Here is a 17,515-nt window from a genome sequence, read left to right as displayed (position 1 = left end):
TCATTCAGATCAATTTTCTAGAGCTCACCCAGGTCCTCTAATGAAAGGCATATTACAAACACAAATTGTAATTATACCTGAGAGTGCTTCTCTGCTGGGGGAACCAGAGGGCTTTTCTGTCTTTGAAACTTCAATTATGAGAGTTAGATTCTTAGGCATTTGTCAGTGGTGGATAAAAATGTATTCATAATATGAATCACATAAGATCAGGTTAATAATGCTCAGAATCTAAAAGCAGGGCATTAATGATGTGAACAAATTACCTGGAACTTGGAGACTTAGAGTCTAGTCTTCATTTTTTCACTAATTAACCCTGGGACCTTGGGCAAGTCATTTCACCTCCCTGCACCTTATCCATAAAATGATGTGGTGGGATTAGCAAAGTGTTTTCCAAACATCAATCATTCTCTTCATGACCTCTGCCTTATCTAAGAACCATCTGTATTATTATTAACTTATTAACATTTCTTTAATTTTTTAATTATTTCTTTAAATCCATTAAACTTTTAAACTTAAACTTGATTACATGTACAAGCTTCGACATAAACGATAATATTAATAACATTTCAGGCTTGGTGTGCTAGATATATAAGTATAGATATATAATATATTTTTATGTATTGTTCATTAAAGGTAAATATAATTATTTGAAAAACCATAAATTAGAAAACATTTGAAATACATATAAATTTTAGAAAATATAATTATTAGGAAAAATATTTTTTAGTTGTATACTACCTAAAAGTCATGTCACATACCATATTAGCATATGTACCAATTTGGAAAAAACAACTGGCCTAGATTACCATGAAGGATTCTTTGAAAACTATGAGTCTATGAAAGAAATTCAAGTATGTATAAAACAAATAGCAGAGCAGCTGAGGGTTCTGATAAAATTTGGATCTATGGCATAGCAGAGAAGCTATGCATTTTAGACTACCAGCGTTTTCTCTACCAAATAGATGTATTAATGCCTGACACTATTAAGGCAGAAAAAAATTAGTAAAAGCAGCATCAAATAGATATGGATGGGAGAACACTGGGAGAGAATGTCCGTTAAAAAGTATTAACTGAGAAGACAGATCCTCAAGGCAAGAGAGGAACTCAATTTACAAGCCAGGATTTGTGTTGACTGTTGCTCAGAATGTTTTAGAAAATAGGCGTAAATTTAGGAAGAAAGTATTTAGGTCAAAATATTTCATTACTTATGTTTTATTAGTAAGTGGGTAGGTACCAGCATTTCTTTGCTTTATTCGTTCATTCAACTAGTAATGTTGAGTGCTGACAATGTTTCAGGCCCTGTTCTAGGCACTAATGATACATCTGTGAGCAAAGCCTTTTTCTCAAAGAGCTTGACCTAGGCTGTGCTATCAAGCGCGACCTCAGGATGCCACCGTGCTGTAGCTCTAAGACCTCTGGACCTAGAGGTAAAGGATCTGTGTTCAAGAAACACCTCTGTGTATTCATAGCTGATCTACACCAAGTCCTTTTACTTCTCTGAGTCCTCACACCTCACGCTACCCTGCCCGCTCCCCTTACTAAGTGGGGCTAACAATTTTCCCAGAAAAGGCTAAAGTGACAGAAGATACTTGAAATGATCTGGCATGGCACAAATAGCGAGTACAAATTGAATGTTAGTTGAATCTGAATCTGAGAATCGTAGCATTAGAAAGGAATTTAGAGATAATCTAGCCTGTTCTTTCCCAGAAATAGTGCTGGAAACCGCAAGAAATTTAAGCTGAGGGACACACTATGGAGGCTTGGCATGTTGCCCTATGTTCTGATGCGAGATTTTTATTGTTTGTCCATGCGATGTAATTTTAAATAAGATGATTCTATACTCACACAAACTATAATCAAATGTAACAATATATAGTCATCTAAATACATTCCATACAAATCCATGATGGTTAAGTGATAATCACTCATGTTGGCTATTTAATCCTACCACTCCTTAGCTTTAGGGTGAAAATTCTACATTATCTGATATTAGGGTGTTTTAGATTATCAATGTTTGCCACCTTTGTTACATTGTTTAATGTAATTGTTTAATGACCAGGATAATGTCTGAACAGTTAAATTTCTGCTTTTGTATTATAAACAGGAGTCTAGCCAACTAAACCTATGACCTGGGCAAGAAGGGTCCCTGTCCTGGGTCCTGTGTTTTGGAAACCCCTTCTCCAGCCCTCCCTTAGCTGGACAGCTCACCCTGGGGCAAAGAGCCCAGGGCCTAAGAGGAAATGCCCACTGGAGCCCCAGCCTCTCCTTTTAGACCAGATTCCTGGTACCTGGGACCTCAGAGTTCCCTGCCCAGATGGTTCGAGCACCTGAAGGCCTCTTGCTAGGTCTTCTCCACCAGATCTCTCTTCCTTAGGGTAAACATTGCTACTGGCATGCACAAATCCAGGCATGAGGAGAGACCAAGGAGAGGGGTGGGCAGAGGGAGTGACAGGAGAAGAACTTGGAAGTGCAGTTCAGGATGTACACACACACACACACACACACACACACACACACACGATAGGCTGTTCACAGTGCTGGGCAGAACAAGGCAGGGGCAGTAGGAAGAAAAGTGGAATTGGGCTGTGGGGTTTTATTTCTCTTCTCTCTCCAGGCCCTGCAAATGTCATGGTTGAGCCTGAGTTCACTCTTGGTATATGTCTGGTTTATTTCTTCTTCCTTCCTCCTGACCCGCTAAGCTCTGGAATGTCTGTTGAGGGCTGATCAGGGCAGAGAGTAGAGGATAAACTCAGATCAGATCATTCTCCTAGCCGGTGAGTAACTAATGATCTTTATAACTTGGAAGCAGCCTGATGAAATGTTTCTTAGAATCACAACATCTTAAAATCTGAAGGGCCCTCAGGGAACATTTCTCAGGTCCATGAAGGCAAGAAAAATGAAAGCTGTAAGATACAAAGACGGATAGCTAAATAAACACATGATGAATCTAAAAATCTCACCTTCGCCTATTTTTACAGTCTCACTAGCTCTCAAGGTGTGTGATCACCAGCCAATGGTACTGAAACATGGTTTGTTATTAGACCCACAGTACCTGGAATATTATCTTTGGAGTTGTTCTGTGGTCACTACATAGCAAAGGAGCTTCATGACTATTTTGTACCATGGAGACCATTCTGATAGAGACATAATTTTGGGTCAATTTAATGTGACTCTAAAGTACTTCCTACACTCTATTTATTTTGTTGATTTAACTAGTATATTGTTAAGTGCTGAGAACTACCAGTGTCCTCCTAATCCAGTCCTTTGTCTTATTTCCCTGTTATTTGCCAAAGCTGTGTGGTATATGCATCTAGGATATAATGTCAATGGCCAACAAGAACTTAATGGCTCCTGTCTCAGGCAGTGTTATAAGATCTACCTTCCATATCTGAACTTGAAAAGTAGGCATTTTTGAATTTTCAGACCAAAAGGCACACCTGGAAAGGGAGATGATACTATAACTGTAAGCTTTTGGAATTGTTTTGGCCACAGAAGCATGTTTAAGGAAAATGTTTTGGATAGCAAATAAAATCAACCCTTCAACACCCAGTAAAAAACAAACAAAGTCAGAAAACAGAGACCCAACTGCACTGTGCTGGCTCAGTTAGCCATGAAAAGGTAGAGAGCACTGAGTGGAAGGTGACATCTGTGACATCCAGGAAATCAAAAAAATTGTGAAATCACAAAACAGAAAAGAACTTCTGCAAGAGAGATGGACAGCAACGCTACTGGCTAGTCGGGGTAGGTGCAGCACAGAAATTACAGTCAGCCACAAGGACAGTGTCCGGGGCACAGGCTGTCTGTGGGTGGGAAAGAAAAGAGCTGGTGTGGAAGAGAAGATAAAAATTGGGCGGCACAGAGGGAAGAATGGGGTATTTCCATCTCAGTGCCAGAGCCCTTTAATGCAAAGATCAGTTCTGTTCTGTATAGAAGGAAAGATATTTGCATCTCAGTATAGGGACCTGGAACATGAATCCTTAAACTCTTCTCTGTGTGACATACAGGATGGATGATGTTCCCAGGCAAGACCTGCTCCAATGGGCTTGTTAGAGATGAAGCAAGATCGCTGGGGCCCTGCCACTTCCTTCTCACCTTCTCAAAAACTATGTTAATGCAAGGAAGAGTAAGCTTCGTTTCCATGTGGCAGAAGGATCCCCTCCTGGGCGAGGGCACTCAGCATAGGGGGAGCAACAAAAGGCAGCATTTGGTAATGCACCTCCAGGCTAGGCAAGTCTCACTCTTTAAGCATAATCCAGAGGAGGCCCAGCTGGGGCATGTGAACTGTGTTGTACACAGAGCCAATTTGCCACCCACCCAGCCTCCATCACACACACACATGCACCCTGTGAATGAGAGCACAAGGATGTGACTGACGATCCATGCTGGTTAAAGGGACAGGGGAGGAATACAAAAGTCCGAGTAACTCATGGGGATTTGGCCAGACAAGAAGAGAGAGCTTTCTAAAGGTGTGAGCCTTTTCTACAGTGATCATCAGAGAGGCGGCCAAGTGGGAAAGCCCCAAATGGCCAGGGTGCAGAAGTGCCTTTTGAGTAGGTGACTGGGAGCAAATCCTGTTGCATTGTGGTATCTCCATAAATTAGAAGATATGACTCAAAGCTGAAGGCAAGAATTTTATAAAATTGCTTAGAATTATCAGGATGTACATGACTTGCCAATAGTAAGCCTGCTTACGAATACTTGCCTCCCCTCCACCGTGATGGGTGTAATACTGAAGTACAGAGGGAGGATCTTAAATCTATACTACTTTTTTACTTGAAAAGTTAATCATAACCATAAGCATTTTTTCATAATTACAACTGTGAAGACCCTTCTGTTTATCACGCCACTGCATTGAGCAGGATTAAGATAGAGTAATTTTCCCTGAATGGCAGTACAACTGAGGAAAGATAATGGCCAGAAGCTGCGTGTGTGTGTGTGTGTGTGTGTGTGTGTGTGTGTGTGTGTGTGTATTCTTTGTCATGGAAAACTGTGGGGCAGCAACTCTTAGTAATGAATTAGAACGTTCTCCATTACATGAGAGGTTCTCAGAGGAAAACAAAGGTATACAGACACTCCTTTCCAAAACCCAGAGCTTTTTTACAAAGATCAAGTATTCTTATCTGATTTTTAAAAGGTTGGTCCTGGCATTTCAAACTAAAGAAAGGTAGTAGAGAGCTAGATAGAATTTTAATCAACAGTTTGAAATGAATCTTGTTTGAGTGGAAATGAAGGTGTTGTGAAAGCAGAGTCACAAATAAAGAAGGATGTGGGGAGATATTTATGGGAAATAGGAATTTCATTTGACCTAAGTTTCTAATCACATCATTAATGTTGAGGACATTATAACTGGAAAAGAATAAAGTATGAGTCAAGAGTTCCAGGAACCTTGAGGCTGAGTGCATCTAAGTCATGGCATGCTGGGGGAAACATAAAGAAGAGGAGTGGAAATCAGCTGGTGACATGTGACCCCCAGGAGCCGCTAGCTGGAGTATGAGTGGTCAAATGACTGCAACTCTAGACAGCTTTGCCTGGGCAGTAGATGTCCTGCAAAATTACTTCATTTTTTAAAAAATTAAACAGTTTTAGAATAGTTCTAGACCTACAGAACTACTATGAAGATAGTCTGAAGAATTCCCATATAGCTCACATCTAGTCTCCTCCATTGTGAACATCTTACATTAGAAAGGTACATTCGTCATTGAGCCAATATTGATACATCATTGCTACCTAAAGTCTCTATTTTGCTCAGATTTTCTTAGTTTTTATGTGTGTTTTTCCTGTTTCAGAATGCCATCAGTGCTACCAGGTTATATGTGGTCATCATGCCTCCATAGTCTCCTCCTGGCTGTGCCCATTTCTCAGACTTTCCTTTCTTTTTTTGATGACCTTGACAGCTTGGAGTACTGGCTAGGTATTTTGCAGAATGTCCCTTAATTGGAATTTGTTTTTCTCAGGATTGGAATGGGGGAAAGGAGGAATGTTTTTTGGCAGGAAGACCACAGAGTCCAGTTTCATTTTACCATATCCACGGCACACACTATCATTATCACTTGTCACTGCTGATATTGACCTTGATCACCTGGTTGAGGTACTGTTTGTCCAGTTTCTCCACAGTGAAATTATTTTTTGATACTGTACTCTGGAGGGAAATCACTGTGCACAGGCCACCAGTCCTAAGGAGTAGGGAATTATGCTCTCTCTCCTCTAGAATGAACTACCTACATGATTTGTTTGGAATCCTTCTGTACAGGAAATTGTGTCTTCTCCCCTATTTATTTTTTCAATCATTTATTATATCAGTATGGACTCATGGATATTTATTTTATACTTTCGGTTATAATTTAATACTACTTTACTTTGCTGCTCAAATTACTCCAGCTCTGGCCATGGGGAGCTCTTGGACTGAGCTCCTGTGTTGCTTTGACATTCCCACCCATCATTCTATGGTTTGGCTTGGCTTGTTTGTTTTAGCATTTTCTTACACTTTCTTGCTCTACAAGATGCTTCATCCTGTATATTTACTGTTCCAGTCTTAGACTCAGTCATTTCCTCAAAGAATCCTGGTCCCTTTTATGAGACAATATTATTAGAAACCAAGATCTGAGTACTAGGCAATGTAACTTCCTTAAAGTTCTGGGCTGTTTCCTTTGCAGCACACCTATCAAGGTGACTCAACATATTAGGGATGCTGCAGTTATAGATAATGATTTGAACTGTTGAAGAATCCACATGAAAATTCAGACGGCAATGAAATCCCAGAGACTGTGAACCCCACTGTGGAGAGGGGTGCTCCAGCTTTTGAGTCGCTCATGTCTTTTGCAGAAAACCAACTCATCACACTGCCCAGAAGCGGCTGCACATGCATAAACCTTGTGTGGCATTTACTAAATGAACATTTAGTTAACTACCTGAACATTAGTTGACATCAAAGAATTTGTCAAGAAAGTAGACTCTAGGGCCATGGCTGGTGTTTGGCCTCTATTGGGTTTCACATCTCAGTCTTCAGTGCAGACAGGAAAACTAGTTAGAGTTAACATGGACCCTAGAGCAATCAGAGCCATATTTCAATGCCCAGCTTCTCCCCTCATTACTGCTAAGCACCTTTTGTGCTTCACTCTCTTTGCAGGCACAATGAGGACTATAACAACATCTACTTAAGACCTGTAGTTTTGAGGATTAAATGTGTTAGTATTATAAATGGATTAAAGCAGTCAGTGATATATAATAAGTGCTATGTAAGGGTTTATTAAAAATACTAAAATTCCAACATTTACCTCTGAATGTATCCATAGGTTCATTATCAGCACTTCACGAAAATGATCCTGAGTAAACAAGAGATGGGAATAAGTTCCATCTAATATTTAAGGTGACATGGATGTAGATAGCACATTGGAGAGATTTTAAAATTCAGAAATCCCTCAAAAGATGATAAGGAGTCAGTGTTTATAGGGCTAACAATGAATCTTGTGAAAAAATGTGTTGATTCAGAAAAGCTTTTTCCAGGGTTATAGATGACCATGTCCTGTTTGTACTCTAGGTTTAATAGGAAAACCTTACATATGGGATTGTTCAAGTTTACTGTGGCTGATGGTAAAATTGTAGCGTCACAGGGAGAGAGTCAAGGAGGCCGGGACAGGGCAACTAGTAGTGGCTGACTAGGAATGGGGGGGAGGGGAGAAGAAAGCCAGAATTTTTCCTCGCAGAAAATAAGGATTAGAGATTTTTGCATTTGTTGTATGGTAAATGAGTGTGAGTGTGAGTATTAGTCTACTAGGGCTGCCATAACAAAATTACACACACTGGGTGGTTTAAACTGCAGAAACTTATGCTCACAGTTTTGTAGTCTGGAAAGACCAAGATCAAGGTGCCATCAAGGTTGGATTTTGGTGAGGTCTCCCTTTCTGGTTTCTGGGTGCAATCTGTTCATGGTGTTCTCACATGGCCTTTTCTCTGTGTGGTTGAGAGAGATCCCTGAGGTCTGTTTCTCTTTCTATAAGGACACTAGTCCTCCAGAATCAGGGCCTCCCACCCTTAAGACCTCATTTAACATTAATCATTGCCTTAAAGGCCCCATCTCCAAATACTGTTCCAGTGGGAGGGTTAGGGATTAAACATAGACATTTGTGGGCTATGCAATTCAGCCTACAATAGTGTGTGAATGAGTTTAGGATAGATTATACTTGGAATTTGAGCAGAATTTTCCTGACAATTGTATAATGTTAATTTTCTTCAAATTTAAATTGATTCTGGATTAGCTTTCAGAATTAGCTCTTCTGATAGGGGTTAGAAGAAAATGGCCTAAGCAAAGAAGAGAAAATCCTAAGAGAATAGACTGGAAAAGAGAAATATCTTAAACTAGATGTCTATGACTTAAAAACCTTACAAAGTAAGAAGTTAGTGTGCTGATTTCTGGAGCGGCCAAAGTCAAACACTGAGTATTCTCTATGTAGTCCCAGATGACATATGTTTGCACAGAGAATGATCACAGATGCATCCAAACAAGAAATGTACCCCTTGCCACAGCCATCCTGGAAAAGGAGTAAGTAAATATCAGGATATTGGCCTCAAAAGAATTAATCTCACCTTCTGTTCCTGGTCCATTTTTGTCAGAATTCTATGAATGCCCATTTGTGGGAGAATGGACCATATACATTAAGAATCTCAGGAGAGTTAAGGGCTCTGAAAGAAAGACATTAGAACTATACCCAGTCAATTGTAAACACTTTTAAATGCTTCAAGGTGTTTCTAAAGCTATGTTATAAAAGGATAAGCTTTTAATCAGAATTTTAAGAAACAGTCCATCCACCACCAAAGGGCATTACAGCTAGGCCGGAGGTCATGGTCACTTAAATTACATTTGATATATCTATAATTATCATGTTATTTAGAATTATTTGTCAAGTTACTCATTAAATGAGCATGTTGAACACTTACTATGTTCAAGAAACAACAGCAGTTTCTGTGAGTATATGGGGCTTCAAAACTCAGTTTTTTCTCCAATGTCTAATAACCTATTTTTGGTGATAGCACATGTACACAATGATTATAATAATAATAATATATAACTAACATTTACTTAGCACTTCTCATGTGCAAGATATATTCCATATTTTATTTTACTTAACCTAATCCTCAGACAACTTGAAGACATGGTGCCCTCATTTAACAGATGCACAAACCAGACCGTCAGAGATTGCAGCGTCCTGCAGCAGGAAGCAGAGAAGCTAGGATTTGAACCTGTTTTGTCTATTGCAAAAGCCTGATCTTTTGGTGTGAGAGAGGATTAAAGATGGCAGCGTGAGAGGAGAGACAGAGGCTTCCTCCTAAAACTGGGTACAATTAGAAAGTATAGTTGGCGCAACTAATCCTGAGAGAGCAACAGGAAAGAGGATGGTGCCAGACTGCATACACCTGGAGAAAAGAGCAGACCTCAGCGAACGGGGTAATGTACCAGAGCTGTGGCTCTGCGGGACCCGAGCCCTTCCCCCACCCCAGCTCACTGGCAGGAGGAAGACAAACGGAGCAGGGAGAGAGTGGAAAGCTTGGGACTGCTGAATACCGAGCTCTGGAGATCTGCTCTGGGAGCACAAACCTACATTTCATGGTGCTTTCATGAGACTCGCATGACTACCGGGTTGGAAAGTTAATACAGGCAGAGTTCCTGGGGAGACTGGGATTCTGGCTGCTTGTGGAAAGCTGGGATCCATATCTGGCTGCTCTGGGACAAAAGCTTTTATCTGTGTGTTCGGCCCACTGGTTCAGGCAGTGGAGACAGGCACAGCAGCCGGGAGGCGGGGAACAGCTCTTTCCTCCCCCAGGCACCAGTACCGCTCCCCTACGACCCCCGACATTGCTTCAGGTACTGAGCAGCTCCAGAATAGGGCTTCTGGACACTAGAGGGCGCCATATACAAACATGAAATGCCAAAGGAACCGTGTCCAGAGTAAAATTGTTAATGCAACTCCCGAGAAAGATTTAAATGATATGGACCTAGTGACTCTTCCTGAAAGGGAGTTCAAAATAAAAGTCATCAACATGCTAATGGAGGTACAGAAAGACATCCAAGAACTCAGGAATGAATTCAGGTCAGAGATCCAATCATTGAAGAGCACGATGGAGGGTATTAAAAGCAGGTTGGATACGGTGGAGGAGATGATAAATGAAATAGAAACTAGAGAAGAGGAATACAAAAAAGCTGAGGCACAGAGAGAAAAAAGGATCTCTAAGAATGAAAGAATATTGAGAGAACTGTGTGACCAATTCAAACGGAACAATATTCGCATTATAGGGATACCAGAAGAAGAAGAGAGAGAGAAAGGGATAGAAAGTGTCTTTGAGGAGGTAGTTGCTGAAAACTTCCCCAAACTGGGGAAGGAGATAGTCTTTTAGGCCATGCTAATCTCAGGCCATCCACAGATCTCCCAACATGAGGGACCCAAGGAAGACAACACCAAGACACATAGTAATTAAAATGGGAAAGATCAAGGATAAGGACAGACTGTTAAAAGCAGCCAGAGGCAGAAATAAGATCACATACAAAGGAAAGCCCATCAGGCTAACATCAGACTTCTCAACAGAAATCTTACAGGCCAGAAGGGAGTGGCATGATGTATTTAATGCCATGAAGCAGAAGGGCCTGGAACCAAGATTACTTTACCTGGCAAGATTATCATTTAAATTTGAAGGAGGGATTAAACAATTTCCAGAGAAATTGTAAAAGCTGAGAGAATTTACCTCCCACAAACCATCTCTACAGTCTATTTTGGAGGGACTTCTATAGATGGAAATGTTCCTAAGGTTGAATAGCTGTCACCAGAGGTAATAAAACCACAGGAAAGAAAGCAGACCAACCAAATACTAACTAAAGGCAAAAAATAAAATCAACTACCTGCAAAAGCAGTTAAAGGAAACAAAAAAGAACACAGAATAAAACACCAACATATAAAGAATGGAGAAAGAGGAATAAGAAAGGAGAGAAATAAAGAATCACGAGACAATGTCTATAATGGCTCAATAAGCAAGTTAAGTTAGGCAGTAAGACACTAAAGAAGCTAACCTTGAACCTTTGGTAATCACAAACCTAAAGCCTGCAATGGCAATAAGTACATATCTTTCAATAATCACCCTAAATGTAAATGGACTGAATGCAATAATCAAAAGACACAAAGTAATAGAATGGATAAAAAAGCAAGACCCATCTATGTGCTGTTTACAAGAGACTCACCTCAAACCCAAAGACATGCACAGACTAAAAGTCCAGGGATGGAAAAAGATATTTCATGCAAACAACAGGGAGAAAAAGGTAGGTGTTGCAGTACTAGTATCAGACAAAATAGACTTCAAAACAAAGGAAGTAACAAGAGATAAAGGACATTACATAATGATAAAGGGGTCAGTCCAACAAGAGGATATAACCATTATAAATATATATGCCCCCAACACAGGAGCAACAGCATATGAGAAACAAATACTAACATAACTAAAGGAGGAAATAGAGTGCAATGCATTCATTTTAGGAGACTTCAACACACCACTCACTCCAAAGGACAGATCCACCAGACAGAAAATAAGTAAGGACACAGAGGCCCTGAACAACACACTAGAACAGATGGACCTAATAGACATCTACAGAACTCTACATCCAAAAGCAACAGGATACACATTCTTCTCAAGTGCACATGGAACATTCTCCAGAATAGACCACATACTAGCCCACAAAAAGAGCCTCAGTAAATTCAAAAAGATTGAAATTCTACCAACCAACTTTTCAGAGCACAAAGGTATAAAACTAGAACTAAATTATACAAAGAAAGCAAAAAGGCCCACAAACACATGGAGGCTTAACAACATGCTCCTAAATAATCAATGGATCAATGACCAAATTAAAATAGAGATCAATCAATATATGGAAACAAATGAAAACAACAACAACACAAAGCCCCAACTTCTATGGGATGCAGCAAAAGCGGTCTTAAGAGGAAAGTATATAGCAATCCAGGCATATTTAAGGAAGGAAGAACAAACCCAAATGAATAGTCTAACATCACAATTATCGAAATTGGAAAAAGAAGAACAAATGAGGCCTAAAGTCAGCAGAAGGAGGGACATAATAAAGATCAGAGAAGAAATAAATAAAATTGAGAATAAAACAATAGAAAAAATCAATGAAACCAAGAGCTGGTTCTTTGAGAAAATAAACAAAATAGATAAGCCTCTAGCCAGACTTATTAAGAGAAAAAGAGAATCAACACACATCAACAGAATCAGAAACGAGAAAGGAAACATCACAACAGACCCCACAGAAATACAAAGAATTATTAGAGACTACTATGAAAATCTATATGCTAACAAGCTGGAAAACCTAGAAGAAATGGACAACTTCCTAGAAAAATACAACCTTCCAAGACTGACCAAGGAAGAAACACAAAATCTAAACAAACCATTTACCAGCAAAGAAATTGAAGTGGTAATCAAAAAACTACCCAAGAACAAAACCCCTGGGCCAGATGGATTTACCTCAGAATTTTATCAAACATACAGAGAAGATATAATACCCATTCTCCTTGAAGTTTTCCAAAAAATAGAAGATGAGGGAATACTCCCAGACTCATTCTATGAAGCCAACATCACCCTAATACCAAAACTAGGCAAAGACCCCACCAAAAAAGAAAACTACAGACCAATATCCCTGATGAACGTAGACGCAAAAATACTCAAAAAAATATTAGCAAACCGAATTCAAAAATACATCAAAAGGATCGTACACCATGAACAAGTGGGATTCATCCCAGGGATGCAAGGATGGTACAACATTCAAAAGTCCATCAACATCATCCACCACATCAACAAAAAGAAGGACAAAAAACACATGATTAACTCCATAGATGCTGAAAAAGCATTCGACAAAATTCAACATCCATTCATGATAAAAACTCTCAACAGAATGCGTATGGAGGGCAAGTACCTCAACATAATAAAGGCCATATATGATAAACCCACAGCCAACATCATACTGAACAGCGAGAGGCTGAAAGCTTTTCCTCTGAGATCGGGAACAAGACAGTGATGCCCACTCTCCCCACTTTTATTCAACATAGTACTGGAGGTCCTAGCCATGGCAATCAGACAAAACAAAGAAATACAAGGAATCCAGATTGGTAAAGAAGAAGTAAACCTGTCACTATTTGCAGATGACATGATATTGTACATAAAAAACCCTAAAGACTCCACTCCAAAACTACTAGAACAGATATCGGAATACAGCAAAGTTGCAAGATACAAAATTAACACACAGAAATCTGTGGCTTTCTTACACACTAACAATGAACTAATAGAAAGAGAAATCAGGAAAACAATTCCATTCACAATTGCATCAAAAAGAATAAAATACTTAGAAATAAACCTAACCAAGGACGTGAAAGACCTATACCCTGAAAACTGTAAGACACTCTTAAGAGAAATTAAAGAGGTCACTAACAAATGGAAAATCATCCCATGCTCCTGGCTAGGAAGAATTAATATCATCAAAATGGCCATCCTGCCCAAAGCAATATACAGATTCGATGCAATCCCTATCAAATTACCAACAGCATTCTTCAATGAACTGAATCAAATAGTTCAAAAATTCATATGGAACCACCAAAGATCCCGAATAGCCAAAGCAATCCTGAGAAGGAAGAATAAGTTTGGGGGGATCTCGCTCCCCAACTTCAAGCTCTACTACAAAGCCACAGTAATCAAGATAGTTTGGTACTGGCACAAGAACAGAGCCACAGACCAGTGGAACAGAATAGAGACTCCAGACATTAAACATATATGGTCAATTAATATATGATAAAGGAGCCATGGACATACAATGGGAAAATGACAGGTCTCTTCAACAGATGGTGCTGGCAAAACTGGACAGCTACATGTAAGAGAATGAAACTGGATCAATGTCTAACCCCATACACAAAAGTAAATTCGAAATGGATCAAAGACCTGAATGTAAGTTATGAAACCATAAAATTCCTAGAAAAAAACATAGGCAAAAATCTCTTGGACATAAACATGAGCGACTTCTTCATGAACATATCTCCCTGGGCAAGGGAAATAGAAGCAAAAATGAACAAGTGAGACTATATCAAGCTAAAAATCTTCTGTGCAGCAAAGGACACCATCAATAGAACAAAAAGGTATCCTACAATATGGGAGAATATATTCATAAATGACAGATCCGATAAAGGATTGACATCCAAAATGTATAAAGAGCTCATGTACCTCAACAAACAAAAAGCAGATAATCTAATTAAAAAATGGGCAGAGGAGCTGAACAGACAGTTCTCCAGAGAAGAAATTCAGATGGCCAACAGATACGTGAGAAGATGCTCCACATCACTAATCATCAGAGAAATGCAAATTAAAACCACAATGAGATATCACCTCACACCAGTAAGGATCGCCACCATCCAAAAGACAAACAACAATAAATGTTGGCGAGGTGGCAGAGAAAGGGGAACCCTCCTACACTGCTGGTGGGAATGTAAATTAGTGCAACCATTGTGGAAAGCAGTATGGATGTCCCTCAAAATGCTCAAAATAGAAATACCATTTGACCCAGGAATTCCACTTCTAGGAATTTACCCTAAGAATGCAGCACTCCAGTTTGTAAAAGACAGATGCACCCCTTTGTTTATCATTGCACTATTTACAATAGCCAAGATATGGAAGCAATCTAAATGTCCATCAGTAGATGAATGGATAAAGAAGATGTGGTACATAGACACAATGGAATATTACTCAGCTATAAGAAAAAAACAGATCCTACCATTTGCAACAACATGGATGGAGCTAGAGGGTATTATGCTCAGTGAAATAAGCCAGGTGGAGAAAGACAAGTACCAAATGATTTCACTCATATGTGGAGTATAAGAACAAAAGAAAACTGAAGGAACAAAACAGCAGCAGAAGCACAGAACCCAAGAATGGACTAACAGTTACCAAAGGGAAAGGGATTGGGGAGGATGGGTGAGAAGGGCGGGATAAGGGTGGGGATAAAGAAAGGGAGCCTTACAATTAGCATGTATAATCTGGGGGGGCATAGGGAGGGCTGTGCAACACAGAGAAGACAAGTAGTGATTCTACAGCATCTTACTATGCTGATGGACAGTGACTGTAATGGGGTTTGTGGGGGGGACTTGGTGAAGGGGGTAGTCTAGTAAACATAATGTTCTTCATGTAATTGTAGATTAATGATAACAAAATGAATTTTTAAAAAAGCCTGATCTTTTGACTACTAGGCTAGAGGGAAAAGTGCCTGTGGTCTGGCATAAATTGGAAATGATTTGAATTCTAGGAAAGGATGTGATCAGGTGGCAAAAATAGAGAAAGGTTTTTGCACTGGAAATACAGAAATGCTGAACACATTCTCAGAAGGCAGAAATGGGTGCAGGGAAAGAGTATCAACAAAGCACAAAAACAGGAAATTTTAAGGTAGATTAAGTATTAGTGGATCATCGATTCATGCTAGTAGAGTGGATCGGAGTTAGATAACAGGGCAGTAGAAGTTAAGCTGATGAGTTTGAAAATTATCACATAGCTGTTAATGAACTGAAACTTTTGAGTTGGTATATATGAAGAAAGAGCCCTTTAGTATCATTATCTAATGTGAAATATGGATTAAAGATGGGGAGAAACTGAAGATTAGCTAGTGGATGTCAATCCTAGCTGCATATTAGAATCATTCCAGGAATTGTTTTTAAATGCCAATGTCAGGACTCACCCATGTCCAATTTAATCAGAATCTCTGAGGTTGGCACCAGCCATAAGAAATTTTTAAAAGATCCCCCAGGTGATTCTAATGTGCAACCAGGGTTGAGAATCACTGAGTTAGATTATTGCAATCATGCAGCATATAATAAGTTTTTGAGCTAGGATGATGGCAGGTGAAATGATCAAATAGAGCAGTCACTACAGAGGTAGAGGAGGAAGTAATAGCTATAATATTTTGGGGGAAATTATTATAGGTAGGGAGAAGGCAGGGGGAGACAAAAGATGTTAAATAAAGGGCTCTGATAAAATTGTAAGAGACTGAATTTAGGAAAACAAATCATCTAGGACTGGTGAAGTTGTCCATCTTAGGTATGTTAAGTTTCCATCAAGAACAGAAACGTTTCAGGGAGTCTGATGTTCAGGACCAGATCAGGGAGACATCACGAGAATGGACAAGATCTTGGAGAGGGATAGAATATAAAGGAAAGAGGGATGGACCTTGGGAGATGCTCACATGGAGGCACTACAGAGGGTGGAGGGAGACAAGAAAGAGAGAAATAAAATGCAGATTCCAAAAGGGAGAAGGTCAACTATACTCATGATGGAAATGAAGGAAATTGGAAAGGGGTGGCCAAGGGTGGAAAATGCCACAAAATGGGGGTGATACAACCCCCCATCCCTGTGCCCTCAACAGGCAAGAGCAATAACGTTGCTGCCACTGCTGCAGCTGTTTGCCTTCCTATCTGGGGCTCCTGAGCACACAATTGCACTCGCTGTGAATGCAATCTGGTCTCTGCTTGATGAGAAAAGCAAAGTACTTTAAGCATGTGTCTCCATGGAGGAGCTTATTAAATAGGCTGAAGGTTTCTGGGATAGGTTGGAAGAATAATACAGGAAGGAAGCCAAGAAAGGGAAGTTTTTTTTTAAGAGGCAGAAGGGAATTAGAATGGGTATCAACAAGTTGGCAAGTGAAAAACAGTAACACAGGAGAAATGGAAAGAAGTTCAGCATTTCCAGAGATAGACAATGGATTGGAATCTTGAACATTTTAAGCCTCCTGAAACAGTTATGCCTTGGTTCCATCAGACAATGATAAGAAAGATTCAGTTTTTGGCAGGTTTGAGGAATTCTGAAAAGAATATCATCCACATGCATAAAAAGTGCATTGCCGAATCTGTGGGTTAGTAAGGGGGTCATCAAGTTCTAATGACATCTGAGACTGGCTCTTTAGTCATTGTCATATTCTTCAAAAGAATCAACAAATAAAAGGAAAAGAAAAGCAGCTGTCACAAGGATGTAGCATGAGTTCCCTAGGGACATGTTGAAAAATTAAACTTTATTTCCTTCTCTGTTAAGTTACTTAGCCTGTTAATTAGGGTGGCGACACAGAGAAATGTGTATCTGACAATGTCTTTCAAGATGTTCTGATCAAAACACAGGAAAATGTTAGATGATAAGACATTAGGTGGAATCAGAACTGGTTAAATGATTAGAAGATCACTGGGTCAGGAATCAAACACCCAGCCTCTAGTTCCAACTCCATTGCTTAGTAACATTCACCCCAAGGGAGCTTTCATACGCTCTGAGCTTCAGATTCTTCATCTCTAAAATGGTTCTAATAACAGCTGCCTTTTATAGCACACAGGGCTGAGTGAGTTTCAGACAAGTCATTAGGAATGGGCTTTGGCATCTGAGTCTTTCAGGGGACTGTTATAATTGATGACCACGGTGAGTATCCCACTATCCAGTATCTTAATTTCAGATA

This window comes from Manis pentadactyla, chromosome 3 (assembly GCF_030020395.1).
Source record: "Manis pentadactyla isolate mManPen7 chromosome 3, mManPen7.hap1, whole genome shotgun sequence".
Lineage (NCBI taxonomy): Eukaryota > Metazoa > Chordata > Mammalia > Pholidota > Manidae > Manis > Manis pentadactyla.
This window is presented reverse-complemented; position numbering follows the sequence as displayed.